This window comes from Cervus canadensis, chromosome 10, assembly GCF_019320065.1.
Source record: "Cervus canadensis isolate Bull #8, Minnesota chromosome 10, ASM1932006v1, whole genome shotgun sequence".
In the NCBI taxonomy this organism is placed as follows: domain Eukaryota; kingdom Metazoa; phylum Chordata; class Mammalia; order Artiodactyla; family Cervidae; genus Cervus; species Cervus canadensis.
In genome coordinates, this window is record NC_057395.1 from 72,460,698 (window position 1) to 72,476,701 (window position 16,004).

The following is a 16,004-nucleotide window of genomic DNA, read 5'->3' on the forward strand; positions in this document are numbered from 1 at the left end:
AAACAAGAGTGAGTGAAGGGGTGGTGGGTGTGACATGTGTACACTATAATTTCCAGCTTGCAATTCAACAGAGTGCATGTGCACAAACTCTAAGTCAGATCACTGGGTCCAAATCCTCTCCCTCCAAGCTATGACCTAAGCAAATCACTTTATTTCTTACTATTTCAGGGACCTCTTGTGTTACATGGGGATATATCAATGGTTTCTCCCCCTTTCTTTAAAGATTTTTTAGAATTAGATGAATCATATGTTTCATGTGTCCAGGATAATGCCTGCGACAATGAAGAATTTAAATGTTACCTGGAGTAATTACTCATTACTGTTATTAATGGTACTACAAAGAATTTGACTTCTAGGGAGAAGGAATATATGCCTGTTGTATCCATTGCTTCTGTGGCAACCACATGATGTGGGCAGCACGGATCTCATGTGGCACCTGAGGACATGCGGTTTGAGGGTTTTAAATTCTCTGGCCCACAGTTAGGAAAATGCACAGCTGGTACCCAAACCAAGGAACTATGCTCCATCACCAGTGATGGAGAGAGCGGGAAGAAGGGGGTGGCTATGGTGGTCTTCCGAGGTCCCCTGATGCCCACTCATGGAGAAAGCTCTCCTGTTACTGAAACCAGATGAGGGGTGACTGTGGGTCATGCTGTGGTTACAGGTTCAGCTCCCTGCTTCCCCTCGGCCCCTCCCCTTACTCCCTTTTTTTTTGCCTAAAGAGGGTTAGAGCCCAGGGCGACATCACCTTCTCCAGCTAAGTCCCTGCCTGGACCAATGCCTGGTAAAGTGCAAGTGTCCATCCATGGGAGAAGCTGTGGCAATGGTTGCAGGAAGGTGATCTGTGTCACACGTGTCATCTGAGGTACGTGATGTGGGCCAGGACGTTGAGGTCCAGCTGAGATGTCATCTGCAGGAGGTTGAAATGGAGGACCTTGGCTGCTAACACACTGCTATTTACTTATCTGTCCTCTGGTCTACTCACATCTACTTACTATAATCCATCATGTGCCAGGCACTGCTCTAGGTGCAGGGATGCTCCCTGAGTGTCAATATTGGACAAACTCCATCTGTCTGAAAACAATCTGTGTTTACATGAGACCCAAAGGCATCATCAAGTTTGAGAAGTGCTCTTACTGGACATTTGACCCCTGAAAACAGAAGCAGGAGGCATGGTTAGGAAGGGAGATTACACAGTAAACAGGACTGACCCAGCTCCTCCCCTTGCCCACTCCCCTCCTCATCACCTGATCCCACCCTGCAGTCAGGATATTAAAGCTCAGTCCATCCCCAGCATCCTCAGGAGCCCTCCTGCAAGGCCATGAAGATGAGCGGGCTCTGCCTCTCTGCAGCCCTTCTCTTCCTCCTGGTTATCCTGGTGGGCAGCACCCTGGTGTATACACACCATACCCAGGATCAAGATAGGCCCAGCCTCATCTCTCCTCTACAGCTTCTGGGAAAATGATAGAAGTCCAAGGAAGGGAGAGTTGCAGGTGTGAAGTGGATGTTGCCAACTCTCTCTGGATTTCTCCTGTCATGCCGCACAGGTTTTTTGTTTGTTTCTTTGGTTTTGGCAGTATTGGGCTTCCTCCCTATGCAAGGGTATTCTCTAGTTCTGGGGTCTTCTCTCTGGTTGCAGTGTGTGGAATCTTTTTGGGGTGGCTTCTGTTGCTGCAGAGCAGGAACTCTAGGCATCTGGGTTGTGGTTGCAGTTCACCTTCTTAGTTGCGGCAAGGCATGTGGAATCTTCCCAACCAGGGAGAGAACCCATGTCCCCTGCATTAGCTGTGGATTCTTTTCTACTGGACTACCAGGGAAGTCTTAAGTGGCAAAATTTAACTCCACTGACATCATGACTCTCATGAGGATATTTATTAAAATTATATATATATATATGTCTCATAACTACCTGATCCAGGACTCCATTTCTGAGATTCTCTATTCCTGTTCCCTCCCATTTCCCTGAAACTCACTATAGTGTAGTAATAAAAGTAAGTACAGTGAAAGTCTCTAAGTCCTGTCCAACTCTTTGGAACCCCATGAACTGTATAGTCCATGGAATTCTCCAGGTAAGGATATTGGAGTGGTAGCCTTTCCCTTCTCCAGGGGATCTTCCCAATCTAAGGATCGAACCCAGGTCCCCCACATTGCAGGTGGATTCTTTACCAGCTGAGCCACCAGGAAAGCCCTGTGTAGTAATAAAAAGCTTCAAATTTGAAAGGTCTCTTAGTTAATGGCCCAGGTCTCTTAAAACACTTGGGAGTTTCCTGCCTTTAGATGTTAATAGATGAGTCACAAAAGGTGACTCAAGGTAGCCTCAAGGTATGGTTGGAGTCCCAGAAATCACAAGCACCCATTTAATGTTTACAGGTTTCAACAACTGTCATTCCAGCACCTCTGAGGAGAAGGGAGGGAACTGAGAGTGAGATCAGTCACCAATGGCTGATAATCCAACCAATATTCCTATTTAGTGAAACTTAGAAAGAAAGACGTAAAAACTGGGCTCAGAGAGCTTGTTGGTTGGTGAATACAGGAAGCTGATGTGAGGGTGCTGGGCCCACTATGGCACAAAGGCTGGGCACACCTCCCTCCCCGTTTGCTCTGCACATATCTTCCATTTTTCTGCCTCAAGTTATATTTTGCATATTAATCTGGTAATAGTAAGCAATGGTTTTCTGAAGGTCAGCCACTGGTTCTAGTGAATTGTTGAACTTGAAGATGGGGTCATGGACCCCAAAATAGGGTAAGTCCCCCATTTTAGTTATTTGGTCACAAGCATGATTGACTCAGGATCTCATGGCTGGCATGTGAACTGAGGACAGTCTTGAGCCCTCAACCTGCAGAATCTGCAGTAGTTCCATCGATTCCCATCAGAAATAAAAGGACTTGTTGGACACCCAGTGGGTGTTTGGGAAATCAGTTGCTCTTGGTCAAGACACCACATATTTGGTGTGAGGGATAAACCCAGAACACTCTCCCCTGTGATTTGGGGCTCAGGTGATGCTCCAAAAAGGGGGAATAATGAAAGTACACATTGCAACCAGAAACTGTTATCAGTTGTCTGTATTTTAGAGTTCCTAGTAGAATTGGGGAGTGTATCAAATGGGTTGTATGATGCTAGTATCTTCTCTTGACCCTGCCACCCACCTGCCATGTCCTGGGGCAAGTCATCTGCAATTTTCTTGTCAGAACAGGGGATACATGTTACATGGGTTTTTGAACAGATTGCCAGTCATATGTATAAGGAGGTGAGTCACATTTCAAGTTGAATTTTGTACATTTTCCACCAAGATGTGTTAATTAAAAAAATTTCTTTAACTACTTACTTTGGGCAAGAAAGAATATTTATGTGTCAAATAATGAGCATTCCTCTATCATGAAAAATAATCAGAAAGACCTGGGATGAATGTGCTGCAGGGAAAGGAAAAAACACAGTCCCGTATAGGGTGACTCCTGGGACCGAAGTTGAGACAATATTAGGAAAGTCTCCAGGCCCTTTCCCATGTCCCCTTTTGACAATTATTTATTGTCCATATTTATACCCTCCCTTGTCCACTGCTGACTACTATTTTATTTGTGTATTTGATCCTTAGCTTGGTTCATGTCCCAGGCTTCTTGAAACTGTTGGAATTTACTCTCTTTCATAGGTGTGGAGACAAGCCATCAACTGGGACCTGAGAAGCGTTCAGTAATGGATGTGGTTAAAAAATATCATCGACAGTGTTATTACAGGTTTGAATTTTCTGCACCTGTGGGGAGATGAGAGTGCACTGAGATTGAGAACAGGCACCACTGGCCAATGATTCCATCAAAACGCCTGTTTAGTGAAACCTCAAGAAGAATCCACAAATGTGGGCATTCAGAGAGCTTCTGGGCTGTTAAAACAGGGAGGGTGGGGATGTGAGGGTCTTGTGTTCTCCCCACACCTCCATTTCCACTTTCCCCTGCACATCTCCCTCCCTTCACTGTGCCAAGATTTATCCTTTATAATAATGTGAGATCCCTCTGTGAGTGGTCTTCCTGAGTTTGGTCATCAGATTTATTGAATGGAGTAATGGAACTTACCAGTCTTAGACATTTTGTCAGATCAGGAGTGACTCGGGCCAACATGGCTGGCATCTGAGCTGAGGACAATTCTGCGCCCTCCACTTGCACAATCTATACTAACTCCCTGGATCCCCTGTCAGAATTAAACCACCCTGTTGGACACCCATTGGGTGTTTGGGGGAATTGGATATTGCTGCTAGAGACACCACATATTTGGTGTTAGGAAAACCCGACTCATTCTCCCTGTGCTTTAGGAGCTCAGATGAGTCATGGGACAGGGGAGTAATGAAAGTGGGACTCTGCACCCAGGAACTGTTACCAGTTATCAGTATTTTCAGAGTTCCTGGCAGAATAGGATAGCATGTCAAGTGAGTTATGACAAGGAAGTATCTTGTTCAGACCCTGTCACCCTCATGTCATTAGTTCTCTGGCAAGTCATCTGTAGTCCTCATCTGAACAGCAGATAAGTGGTACATGAGTTCTTTGAACATACTATCAGTAAATTATAAATAGCTTATTCACATTTCATGGCCAAGTATGATCATTTTCCACCATGATATGTTCTTGAAAGATTTCTCTACCTATTTGCTTGGGGCCAGAAAGAACATTTATCAGTCAAATAATGATTATCCCTCTACTTAAAAATTAATCACACAGACCTGGACCACTGAGAAGTGGAATTGCCAGGAAAGCATGAAACCCAGTCCTTATGTGGTTAGTTTGTGGGACCAAGGCTGGTACAATATTAGCAAATTCTCCAGGCTTTTCCCTTTGTCCACTTTTGACTATTGTTTTATTATCCATATTTGAAACTTGTCCTGGTACATTGTTCAACATTCCTGAAAATTTTGAAATCTTTGTCTTTTATAGGTACTAAGATTGTCAGAAAGGAATCCAGTATAACACAAGGATTGGCTGAAACCATACATAAAGACCTGAAAGGTTTGAACATTCTGTACCTATGGGGAGAGAGGAGGCCACTGAGACTGAGATCAGTCACCACTGGCTGATGAGTCAATATATATGTTTATTGAGTGAAACCTCAATAAAAATCCATAAATATTGGCTCAGAGAGCTTTTGAGGTGGGAAAACCTGGTGGTGAGGTGAGGGTGGTAGGCTAACCAGAGTATGGAGGCTTTACTCACATCTATTCCCCCTTTGCCCTAAATGTCTCCTTCATTTAGCTATTTCTCATTTTATCCTATACATTAATGTGAGGAAAGTGAGTAAGAGTTTTCCTGAGTTTGGTTACTGGTTCAACTGAGTTTGAGTGTGGAGTTGAGGTCATGGGAAGTTCGACTTTCAGTCACTTGGTCAGAAGCATGGTAACTGGAGACCACATGGCTGACATCTGAAGTCAGGACAGTCTTGATACCTCAACCTGTGGTTTCGGCACTAACTCCACAGACATGATATCAGAAATCAATTGACAGTTGGGTGTTGGGGATCGGATGGTGTTGTGGAGAAAACACGTATTTGAGGTCAGGTAAAAATCCAACTCACCCTCTGATGTGAGGGCTCAGGTGTGGCTTGGGGAGAGGTGAGTATTAAAAGCAGAACACTGTACCCAGAAAGTCTTACCAGTTATCTGTTTTTTGGAATTCCTGTCAGAATCTATAATGTATCAAATGAGTTACATGACAGTATCTTGTCCTGACCAGGCCACCCACACGCTTGTATCCTGGGGCAAGTGATTTGATGTTTCCTCATCTGAACAGGGGAAACACGCTACAAGAGTTCTTCAAATAGATGATGAGTTATGACTAGGAAGAGTTTGTTCACATGTCACGACCAGATTTGTCCATTTTGCACCACAATGTGTTAATCTGAAGAAAAATTCTCTACCTAGTTGCTGTGGCCAAGTAAAACTATTTCCTTATCAAATAATATTTATTCCTGTATTATTAAAAGTAATGAAAAGATGTCAAGCCATGGAGGAGGGCAATGACAGGGAAAGCAAGAAACACAGCCTTTGTATGGTAGGCTGTCAGACCAAGGCTGATACAGTATTACGAAGTCTCCAGGCTCTTTCCCTTGTCTTTTGACTGCTATTTTCTTATTCATATTTGATCCTTTTCCTGTTTCATGAAGCAGGCCTCCTGAAACTCTTGAAGTTTACTCTCTTTCATAGGTCAGGTGGTGATTTCCAGAGCACAACTCGATAACCATACAGTAGAGGAATTCCCAACGCTCATTTCTCAATACTCGACACTCAATGAGGACAATAAAGGTATATAGTTGCTGCACCTCAGGGAAGAGGGAAGGGCACTGAGATCCAAATCAATCACCAAGGACCAATGATTCAATCAATAAGGCTATTTCTTGAAACCTCAACAGTACAGAAATATTTAGGTTCAGAGAGTTTTCTGGATGGTGAGTCATTGTGCTCACTAGGGAATGGAGGCTCCACACACACAGTCCATTCCCCGTTTGCCCTACACGTCGCCTCCATTTCACTCTTTGTCAATTTTTTTATGCATATTCATCAGTGGAAATGAGAACAGTAAGTACGTTGCTTTCCTCAGTTTGGTCATCAGTAACCTTCAGTTATTGAACATGGAGGTGAAGTCATGGACCTCCCCATTTTAGCCATTTGGTCACAAGCCAAAGTAAGTGAGGACCACGTGACTGGCACTAAAGTGAAGAGAGTTTCGAGCGCTCAACCTGTGGGATCTGTGCTAACTGCATGGATTTCATATCAGACGTCAATTGACTGGGGACGCCCAGTGGGTGTCTGGGGAATTGATTGATGTTGGTAGAGACACCACATATTTGTGTTAGGATAATCCCAGGCTCACTCTGTCCTGTGATTTGGGGGCTTAGATTACCTTGGGTACAAGGCAGTAATGAAAGTAGGACACTGGCTACAGAAACACTTGCAAGTAAACTGTATTTTCTGAATTCCTGGTAGAATCAGGTATTGTATCAGATGCGTTGTGACATCATAGCAACTTGTCCTGACTCTTTATGCTCTGTCCATGTGCTCTGTTTCCTGGGGAAAGTTATCCGCAGTTTCCTCATCTGAAGAGGGGGAAAATGTTCCATGCATTCTTTGAACAGAGTACCAGTCATGAATATAAAGAATGTATGCCCTGCCGCCTTAGTGTCTACACCATTTGGGAGTTCATCTCCCTGACAAGGGACTGAACTTGTGAATACTTCAACAGAAGGTGATTTTTAACCACTGGACAGTCTCAGAAGTCTTACAGAAGTTTTAAGGCTATTCAAAGGCATTATACCAATCTTTCTTAAAAAACTTCATGAGGAAATATACATTTGCACATGATTACTGTATGATGTCAACCCTAGCAACATCCATAATTCTGTCCCAGAAAGGAGGTTTTCAAATAGTCTTTCCAACTTGACCATCCTCCACAATCCTAACATTCTCTATTGCAAACTAGCGGTTCTCGTTGCTGTGTTTGTACGGAGCTGTGATGATCATCCTCATAACTGAGGCACTGCCCTTCTTGTTCTATCAGCGTCTAAGCCTACCTTCTGCCTGGAGCCTAAATTAACAGGTGGCTGCAATGCCGTGATGACCAGGTATGTCTACAATGCCCAACCAGACTCTGTGAGCAGTTTATGTATGGTGGCTGCAAAGGTAATGAAAGCAACTTTGAAAAGTTAGAGGACTGCATGAAGACCTGCTCTCAAGAAGCAAGGTCCCTGTGGTAAGACAGGGACCAGGGCACCAGAGGAGGGGAAGGGCTGGGGAAAGAGGTGGAGCTCAGGGGGCCACACACCATTCACCCTGCAGTGTCCTCCTCGCTGCTGCCAGAAGAAGAGGCTGCAGTGTCCTGTGAAACCCACACTGAGCGAGGTCTCCAGGGAGAGAATGGCACAAGGTCAACCTCCGATGACTCTGTGATCATCTGAGCCTGATTACATGCTCCTCTTTCTCAAATGGAACACTGATCAGCCACCCTCCAGGGAAAGTGAAAGTGAAATCACTCGTCGTGTCCGACTCTTTGCGACCCTATGGGCTGTAGCCTACCAGGCTTCTCTGTCCATGGGATTTTCCAGGCAAGAGTACCGGAGTGGGTTGCCTTTTCCTTCTCCAGGGGATCTTCCCGACCCAGGGATCAAACCCAAATCTCCCGCATTGCAGGCAGACGCTTTACCCTCTGAGCCACTAGGGAAGCCTCCAGCGTAGGTCGGCAAGACTCCTGAGAACCACATCTAGCTTGGAAAACTCACTTCTTTCTTGTTGTGTCCGTTTGAGTCATAGGGACAACAGTTTTATAGGTTTTTTGAAAACATAGGATCTGTCAAGATGACAGGTGTCCTGGTCTGGGGCTGCAATGATGGCACTCAACAAGTTCCTTTCTTTTTGCAGAGGACATGCGAAGAGTGGTTTCCAGAAACTCTGAAGTCTGAGGAGGGCTCTTTCAGGTCTGGACTGTGGCTGCATCTGAACCTCTTCAGTCTCCTCAAAGTCCTCTCTGCTACCATCCTCAGCAGAGCCTGCCTGTTTCCTTTCCTCTTTTGGTCAACATGTCTCATTCTGTCTCATCCAGTTGACTCTCAGCATCATGAGAGCTTGTCTGCCCTTTACCCCTACCACTTCACACAGCTCCTGAAAACAATGAGACAGTTCATAATTATTTGAGGATGGAAGGAAGGAATGTAGGAGCACATTCCTCATGATCAGATTAACTACAAGGTTGTGGTGTTAACACAGGGGTTTTGTTTTATCCCATCCTCACAGCATCCTCAGCTTTATCACCCTTCCCAACACCTCCACTCTCCTTCTGGGTGTCCATGGTGGAATTTCCAGCATCCAGTTCTCAGCTTCAGTAATGGGAGAATAGTTTGTTTTAAGAAAGCTCCTTAACTGCACAATGATGTTGCAGTATTTATTTCTGTAGCTTCAAACGCTATAGGTTATATTTCAATAAATATATATTCAATATTAAACTGAGTGGAGTGGAGTCTGTTGTCTGTAATTACAAACCTTAACCAATAGAGTCCATGGAATTGGTGGTCCTTCTCTGTTCTTTAGACAGTGGGTCCCTCTCCTTTCCCTTTCCACAGACAGTGCCCTATTAGGCATAGGAAGCAAACCCATTATATCATCAATGACTTCTTAATAGCAACACAAATAACACAGAATCCTGGGAGGTACACATGTCGAGATGACAATTTTTCTTCCTTCCTTCTAATTTCATTCAAACACAGGGGCAGGCTGCCTCCCGAATCTCAGAAGGAGAATGGGTAGGAGACTCAATTGTCTACTTTTATCAGAAATCTGATTCCCTGAAGTCACATATGGGGAGGGACTTACTTCAGTTAAAAAAGTACAGCTACCATTTAGTATCCCTGGCTCTGTGTTAGCATTTTGCCTACATGTTTCTATTAATCATGCTAAGAATCATTCAGGGGAAGAAATGGAATCATAGAGGTGGCACTTAGTTGCTTTATTCATTGCCTAACATGGCAGGTCCTCGCTATCCCAAGCAGAGGGACTTTGATGGTGCTTTCCTGATACGCATCTGAGAAGATTTAGAATGGAGGAAACTTTAGAAATGGACAGTATCTGTTTAACCACAGATTAGTAAAGTTTGGCATGGAGACCACAACAAGTAGTAGTATTTGAATAAATGAGAACAGACAGGTGTTCGTGCTGTTTTTCATATCTTTCTAATCTTGGGCAAATTCTCAACATCTCTGAGCTTTGCTTTCTTTAGTATAAAATAAAGACAAGGCTTGTAATTGTTAATATTTCCAGCCAGAGCCCACTTAAATACTCCACTTTGCCTCCTTGCTTTTCTTTTTCTTTGGAATGGTTTTGTTTGCTGCCCCCTGTACAATATTATTGGCCTCTGTCCATAGGTCTTCAGGCGCACTGTTTACAAGTCCTAATCCCTTAAATCTATTTGCTATCTCTTTTGCATATTTATAGTGCATTTGATTTAAGTCGTATCTCATTTGCCTAGTAGTTTCCCTGCTTTCTTTAGTTTAAGCCTTATATTTGCTATGAGAACCTGATGATCTGAGCCAGAGTAGCTCCTGGTATTGTTTTTGCTGACTGTACACAGCTTCTCTATCTCTGGCTACAAAGAATTCAACCAAAATAATTTTGGTATTGACCATTTGGTGAGGTCCATGTGTGAAGTTGTATTGTGGATAAAGGGTATTTGCTATGACCAGGGCATTCTTGGCAGAATTCAGTGTATCTTTGCCTTGCTTTGTATTGTTCTCCAAGGCCAAACTTGCCTGTTACTCCAGGTATCACTTGATTTCTTACTTTTGCATTCCAATCCTCAATGATGAATAGAACACTTTTTTTTTTTTGGTGTTAGTTTTAGGAGGTCTTCTAGGTTTTCTTTTCTTCTTCTTCTTTTTTTTTTTTTTTTTGCTATACTGACTTTTTATTTATTTATTTATTTATTTTATTTTCTAGGTTTTCAAAGAAATGATCAACACCAGCTTCTTCAGCATCAGTAGTAGGGAAATAAGCTTGAATTACTGTGATGTTGACTGGCTTGCCTTGGAGATGAGCTGAGTACATGCTGTCATTTTTGAGGTTGCACCCAAGTCCTGCAGTTTAGATGGTTTTGTTGATTATGAGGGTTACTCCATTTTTTCTATAGGTTCCTTACCCACCATAATAGATAAAATGGTCATCTGAATTAAATTCACCATTCCTGCCCATTTCAGTTCACTGATTCCTAAGATGTTGATGTCTATTGTTACCAATCCTGCTTGACCACGTCCAATTTACCTCAAATCATGGACATAACATTCTAGGTTCCTATGTAGTACTGTTCTTTGCAACATCTTATTTAACTTTTATCACCAGACCCATCCACAACTAAGCATCATTTTGGATTAGGTCCAGCCTCTTCATTCTTCTGTGGCTCAGACACATCCACAACTAAGCATCATTTTGGATTAGGTCCAGCCTCTTCATTCTTCTGAGGCTATTAGTAGTCTCCTCTGCTCTTCCCTAGTAGCATATTGGACAGCTTCTGACCTGGGGGACTCATCTTTCAAGGTCATATCTTTTTGTCCTTTAATACAGTTCATGAGGTCCTCATAGCAAATATACTGGGGTGGTATGCCATTGCCTGCTCCAGTGGATCACATTTTGTCAGAACTCTCCACTATGACCCGTCCATCTTGGGTGGCCCTACATGGCATGGCTCATAGATTCATTGAGTTACACAAGCCCCATTGCCACAAAAAGGCAGTGATCTATGAAGAGGAGTCATACTATAAATATATGTTATTATATTTTTAATCATTATTAGTTGATAACAGTGTAGTGAAAATGACTTGATATTAATAAAAAGAGTTTGGCTTCAGTGACTCGCTGTGTTTTGTGGCCTTGGGGAAGTCATTTTATCTCCTTGAGACACAGTTTCTTTTTTAGGAAGAAAAGGAAGGTAATAACTACAGTAAGAAATGCCCAGATTTGGGTACTTTGAGAACTACGATGATTTCAATGCTAAAGTGCTTTGAACACCACAGACTAAGTCAATTGTCTAGAATTGTCTAGAACACCACAGACTAAGGCAAATTGTCTAGAAGCAGAGAGTTTTATTTTCCTCTGTTCCTGACTACTCTTAAATGAGCTGTCAACTGGAGTAAAGAAAGGAAGAAATAACATTGACTTTATTAGTGTCATCTTCTAGAGTTTCACCCTCAGGAAACTGCCCCAGTGCCAGAGTGGAGTCACCGTCCCAATTCCTAATAGGTTTCCTTCCTCAGAGGTAGCCAAAAGCCCTCTTGCTTCAGTGATTGATCTCACCTTGGTCCGGCCATTTCCCTACTCCTCCTTATGTTTATTTGACTCTCTCGACAACATAGTTAAGTGTTCAGTTCACTTCAGTTGCTCAGTCATCTCTGACTTTTTGTGACCCCGTGGACTGCAGCACACCAGGCCTCCCTGTCCATCCCAACTCCCAGAGCTTATTCAAACTCATGTACATTGAGTCGGTGATGCCATCCAACCATCTCATCCTCTGTTGACCCATTCTCCTCCACCTTCAATCTTTCCTAGCATCAGGGTCTAATCTAAGGAATCAGTTCTTCACATCAGGTGTCCAAAGTATTGGAGTTTCAGCTTCAGCATCAGTCCTTCCAATGAATATTCAGGACTGATTCCCTTCACGATGACTGGTTGGATCTCCTTGCAGCCCAAGGGACTCTCAAGATTCTTCTACAACACCACAGTTCAAAGCATCAAAATTTGGTGCCGTACTTCTTTACAGTCCAACTCTCACATCCATACATGACTACTGGAAAAACCATAGCTTTCACTAGACAGACCTTTGTTGGTAAAGCAATGTCTGTGCTTTTTAGTATGCTATCTAGGTTGGTCATAGCTTTTCTTCCAAGGAGGAAGCGCCTTTTAAGTTCACAATTGCAGTCACCATCTGCAGTGATTTTGGAGCCCCCCCCAAATAAAGTCTCTCACCATTTCCATTGCTTCCACATCTATTTTCCATGAAGTGATGGGACTGGTGCCATGATCTTAGTTTGCTGAATGTTGAGTTTTAAGCCAACTTTTTCACTCTCCTCTTTCACTTTCATCCAGAGACCCTTTAGACTTCTTCGCTTTCTGCCATAAGTGTGGTGTCATCTGCATATCTGAGGTTATTGATATTTCTCCCAGCAATCTTGATTCCAGGTTGTGTTTCATAGAGCCTGGCATTTTGCATGATGCGTTTTGCATATAAGTTAGATAAGCAGGGTAACAATATACAGCCTTATGTATTCCTTTCCTGATTTGGAACCAGTCTGTTGTTCCACATCCAGTTCTAACTGTTGCTTCTTGACCTGCATACAGATTTCTCAGGAGGCAAGTAAATTGTTCTGGTACTCCCATCGCTTGAAGAATTTTCCATAGTTTGTTGTGATCACACAGTCAAAGGCTTTGGCATAGTCAGTAAAGAAGTAGATGTTTTTCTGGAACTCTCTTGCTTTCTTCATAGTCCAATGGATGTGGCCATTTGATCTCTGGTTCCTCTGCTTTTTCTAAATCCAACTTGAACATCTGCAAGTTAACGGTTCATGTACTGTTGAAGCCTGGCTTGCAGAATTTTGAGCCTTACTTTGCTAGTGTGTGAGATGAGTGCAATTATGTGGTAGTTTGAACATTCTTTGGCATTGCCTTTCTTTGGGATTAGGAATGAAAATTGACCTTTTCCAGTCCTGTGGCCACTGCTGAGTTTTCCAAATTTTTGGCATATTGAGTGCAGCACTTTCACAGCATCACCTTTTAGGGTATGAAATAGCTCAACTGGAGTTCCATCCTGTCTAATAGCTTTGTTTGTAGTGATGCTTCCTAAAGCCCACTTGACTTAGCATTCCAGGATGTCTGCTCTAAGTGAGTGATCACAGCATTATGGTTATCTGTGCCATGAAGATCTTTTTTGTACAGTTCTTCTGTATATTCTTGACACCTTTTCTTAATATCTTTTTCTTCTGTTAGGTCCATACCATTTCTTTCCTTTACTGTGCCTATCTTTGCATGAAAGTTTCCCTTGGTATCTCTAATTTTCTTGAAGAGATCTCTAGTCTTTCACATTCTATTATTTCCCTCTATTTAATTGCACTGATCACTGAGGAAGGCTTTCTTATCTCTCCTTGTTATTCTTTGGAACTTTGCATTGAAATGGGTATATCCTTCTTTTTTTCCTTTGCCTCTCACTTCTCTTCTTTTCTAAGCTATTTGTAAGGCCTCCTCAGACAACAATTGTGCCGTTTTGCACTTCTTTTTCTTGGGGATGGTCTGGATCACTGCCTCCTGTACAATAGTTCTTCAGGCACTCTGTCTACCAGATCTAATCCCTTGAATCTATTTGTCACTTCCACCGTATAATCATAAGGACTTTGATTTAGATCATACCTGAATGGTCTAGTGCTTTTCCCTACTTTCTCCAATTTAAGTCTCAATTTGGTGATAAGGAGTCCATGATCTGAGTAACAGTCAGCTCCCAGTCTTGTTTTTGCTCACTGGATAGAGTTTATTAATCTTCAGCTGCAAATGATATAATCAATCTGATTTCAGTATTGACCATCTGGTGATGTCCATGTGTAGTCTTCTCTCATGTTATTGGAAGAAGGTGTTTGCTATGACCACCATAAAGCCATAACTTATTGAAGTGTTAGTTATCATAATTACTTATCATAATTATTTCAAAGGATTTTGACTTTGCAGGGAGAAGAATATATGTCTGTGGCCTCTAATGATTCAGAGCAGCCCCAGGATATGAGTAACACGATATCATGTTACAAGTGAAGAAGAGTGTAATTTCCAGCTCCAGATCACATAGTTAGGAAATGGCAGAACTGAGACTCAAACTGAGTTCCTCTGTTTCAAAAACCACTAGAGGAGAGTCCAGAGTTGAGGAGTGGGTATATTGGTGGTAGGTAATCTTGCAAAGTCCCTGAGATCCACTCTAGTCCCTGAGGTCCACTCTGACAGGTAGCTCGTGAGGGGCAGTGTGTGGTCATGCTCTGGAGATGTGTTTATGTCTCTACTTCCCTTCTGCCCACTCCCTTTACTTTATTTCTACCCAGAATATCAGGGTTTGTGCCCCAGATGGAGCTGCTCTTCCCCAGCTCAACATCTCTTTGGACCAAGGCCAGGTAAACAGCTTGTGTGTTCCAGTAGAGATGCTGCCACAATGGTTGTAGGAAGCTTACCTGTGTCATACCTGTCTTCTGATGTAGGCGAAGCTAAAGTGAGAGGGGGAGCATTGACAGGTATATATGAAGTCTCCTCATGAGGATGTAAAGGAGGATCTGGGCTAACACACTGCTGGTCACCTAGCAGCCCTTTGATCTGCTGTCATCCACTCACGGACCATCCATCATGTGCTGTGCAGTGCTCTAGTTGCTGGAATGCCTTTTCAGTGACCACACTGTACAAAAATTCCACACATAGAATCACATTCTGTTTTCTCACGAGACCACAGACAGAGTCAAGTTTAGAATCATACTTCCTGGGCATCCTCGTCAAAGCAGACAGAAGAAGGACAGAGGAGCCTGGTGGTCTACAGTCCATGGGGTCTCGAAGAGTCAGATCAGACTGAGTGACTGAGCAGACACACACGCACAGGCAGAAGCAGGACAATGGAAGGTGATGAGATTACACATTGCACATGGCTGACCCCAAGTCCTCCATCTCCACACTCCCCTCTTCACGTTTATTCTTACCCATCAGCTGGGGTGTAAACAGATCTGTCAGCACCCTTCTCTCCATAGCTGCCATTCTTAAAGGCCAAAACCATGACCACACTCTGACTTTGTGCAGCCCTGCTCGTCCTCCTGGAGACCCTTCTGGCTGGCATTCTGGGGGGTGAAGCCAGCAACCAGGTCTGGGGTATGTCCCAGCTCACCTCTCCTCTATAGACTGGAGGGAAAGGAGGGGAGTGCATGGAAGGGGCAGGAAAAGGGGTGTGGTGAATGCTGCCAGCCCTCTCTGGATTTCTTCTGGGAAGTGAGCAGTTGAACTCCAGGGACATTTCTTGACTCTCAAAAGTATCATTATGTGTTCTGCTTTTAATAAAAATATCCCACCTCATTTTACAAAATCATGAACTTCATCTCTGAGACTGTCTATTCCTGATTTCTTCCTTTTCCCTAAACTTCACTTTAGAATAGTAAAAAAATCCATTTTGATCCTTGTCCTGGTTTATGCCCCAGGATGCTGGAAACTCTTGGAATTTATTGTCTTACATTAAGCCCTGAAATCTCTGAAGGAAAAGATCTTAGATAGTATCTGTATTCAGCTGGACTCCAGAAATGCCATCCGTTGTTTAGAGGGTTAGAATTATCAGTACCCCTGGGGAGAAGAGAACAGATTCTGAGTTCTGTCAATAATGGCCAAAGATTCAATCAAGCTGAACACACCAAACAATCAATTAAAACCCAAGAATACTGGATTCAGAAAGCTTCAGAGGGTTGATAACATCAAGGGTTTGTAAGGGAGGAGTGTCTG

The 16,004-nt window shown here is 43.2% G+C and overlaps 1 pseudogene; it reads left to right on the forward strand.

Moving 5' to 3' along the window:
• The first annotated feature begins 1,327 nt into the window (after window positions 1-1,327).
• The window catches only part of LOC122448934, a 34,436-nt pseudogene continuing 19,759 nt past the window's right edge, over window positions 1,328-16,004 (forward strand).